Raw genomic sequence first — 2,821 nt, forward strand, 5'->3', positions numbered from 1 at the left:
GAGAGAGAGAGAGAGAGAGAGAGAATAAAGCTATATCTCAACTGCTTACAGTCCCCCAAGTGTTCTTTCAACTAACCACCACCCATCCACCAACTCCCCTCAGACCCCAGCTGGGGTTGGAAACTAACAACAACCTACTACTTGCAACTGGCATTTGAAGTTGAGGGGACCACTCCAGGCAGATGGTATCAGAATTGAAATGAATTATAGGATACCCAGCTGTGTCCAGAGGAGAACTGCTTGGAGTGTGCTGTGTTGAGCTTATAGTAGATGAGAAAGAGTAAGCTGCCTTAGGCACCCAACATTCTCATTTTTTTTTTGTACCTACGTTTTTAAGAAATAGGCTTTATTTTTTAGAACAGCTTTAGGTTCACAGCAAAATTCCACAGGAGACAGGGAGATTTCCCACATACTCCTTGCCCCCACACATCCATAACCTCCCCATTATCAATATTGCCCACCAGAGTGGAACATCAGTTGCAACTGATGAACTTACCTTGAAACATTTTTATCACAGAGTCCATAGTTTCCATTAGGGTTCACTCTTGGTGTTGTACATTCTGTGCATCTGAACAAATGTTTAATGACATGTGCCTACCACTATAGTTGTACAGAGTAGTTTCACCACCTTAAGAATCTATTACTGGCCAGGCAGGATGGCACATGCCTGTAATCCCAGCACTTTGGAAGCCCAAGATGGGAGGATCACTTGAGCCCAGGGGTTTGAGACCAGCTCTGGCAACATAGCAAGACCTCATCTCTACAAAAAAATACAAAAATTACCTGGGCATGGTGGCACGCACCTGTAGCCTATAGTCTTGGCTACTCAGGAGGCTGAGGCAGGAGGATTGCTTGAGCCTAGGTGGTTGAGGCTGCAGTGAGCCCAAGCCATGGTCATACCACTGCACTCTAGCCTTGGCAACAGAGAGAAACTCTGTCTCAAAAATACACACACACATATACATATATATACACACACACACATATATTCTTATGTATGTATATATGTGTATATACATATATATACACATGTTCTTAACATGTTAAGTCCTCTCCCCCTTGTGCTGTAATGTCAGTTATAACTAGCCACCCCTTCCCCCAACAAAAGGAGAAAGTTTGCCCAATAAAACTGTTTTGTGTAAAGACACAATTGCTTTTAGTAAAATCTTATTAAGTCGACTAAATACAATTGCCTTGAGTCAAGCGGTGTTTTGAGAAAATCAAGAAATGTGGGCTGTATCCAGATTTGAACTTACACAAGGTGACAAAAACGGAGGCGCTATAAGACAGAAAACAGCAAACTGGAGAATCCAGGAGGAACAGAGAAAAATGCAAGTGGTATCTGGAAGAAAATTAAATTCTAGAGATACTGTGGAAAAGAGAGGAAGAGTAAGAGGCAGGATTCCTTTGTACTTAAATATCCTGGGACAGAGTAACTCCAGCAGACTAGGGGGAGAGGGGGAAAGGCAGGCAGCTGACATCTGGTTACAGGCTGCCTCATTTCCACATGCGTCGCAGTAAAAGTGCTGTTCTAGCAGTGTTTCATGCTCTTCACAGGTATAAGGGAAAATAATAATTTTTTTTAAAGTTATCTAAAACTACCATGAAGTAAGTTATATTCTACCCAAAATAGGCAACCAGGAGTTCCAGAAAGGGGCTGACTTGTTGGAAGCCAAATGGAGGGCACAGAGGAGGGGAGGTCTAAAAGCAGGTATTCTCCAAAAGCCACTTACAACCTCACAACATAACTAGATCAAAGAATTTCTGTCATGCCAGATAGTGGAAGGCTGCTATGTTGAGAAGGGCAATTGAGCAGTTCTGGCGGCGGAGTCAAACAGAAGGCTTAGAATCAACATCTGTTTTCTACAGTATGCTCGCTTTGATTTCCATCTCCAAGTTTCTGAAACTCCAGAAACAGTATATGGCCTTGTCAAAGAAATGACGAATTACTATGTTACTTTGTGTTAACGAAAAGGTTACATTTATGTTCATATGGAAGAGACGCTTCGCCGAAGAACTTTCAATTTTTCAAACTGTGACACGCACACACAAGACGGAAAGGGAGGCAGCCTGACCGCGTTTCCCAGGAAACAGGTGCTGCAAGGTGGAGTTGCACCGCTCCCTCCTCCGGGAAGGCGGTGACCCTTCCGCAAGTGTCTCCGTTGGAAACAAATAAAGGGAATCTCGGTCAAAGCGCAATGCCCTGATTCCACTTGAGAAGCCCCGGGCGTCAAGGCGTGGCAGGATGACACCTCCCACAGGCTCCCGCGTCTCCCAGGTGCTGTCGATTTTGCAAAAGGTCCGTCTCTAGAGCTACTGTGATGAGTTCCGGAGCATCAGCACCAGGGAGCGCTGACCCGACACTCAGCTCAACCGCCGCCCGCCGCGCCTCGGCACCCTGGGCTTGTCTGGGTGGGTGTTGCCGAGTGAACGCCCCAGCTCCTACCCCGAACCCACGTCCGCCGGCTCCTACCGTGCCTCATGATCCTCGCTTGGGCCAGCACTTTCCACGCGCGCTGACGCTGGGCTCCAACACCCTGACCGCCTCCGCACAGCGGCGCGGCTGCTGTTTGTAAACACGCCCCACGTGCGCTCGCCCTGCCCCATTCGCAGCCCGCTCCTGGCACGCGAGGATCCTCCGCTTTCCCACCCAGCCCTCTGGGGCAGAGATTTTAAATTTTCCCCTCCGGGAGAGAAGAGCCTCGTACGCAGAGCCGAGCCACTGGGAAAAGCGCCAGGACAAGGCGAGCGTGTGCCGCCCCCTGCCGGCCAGGGAGGCAGTCCGGCCCCGAACGGCCAGGCGGTGAGTGGAACCCACGCG

The sequence above is a fragment of the Colobus angolensis genome, unplaced genomic scaffold (assembly GCF_000951035.1).
Source record: "Colobus angolensis palliatus isolate OR3802 unplaced genomic scaffold, Cang.pa_1.0 Scaffold123, whole genome shotgun sequence".
In the NCBI taxonomy this organism is placed as follows: domain Eukaryota; kingdom Metazoa; phylum Chordata; class Mammalia; order Primates; family Cercopithecidae; genus Colobus; species Colobus angolensis.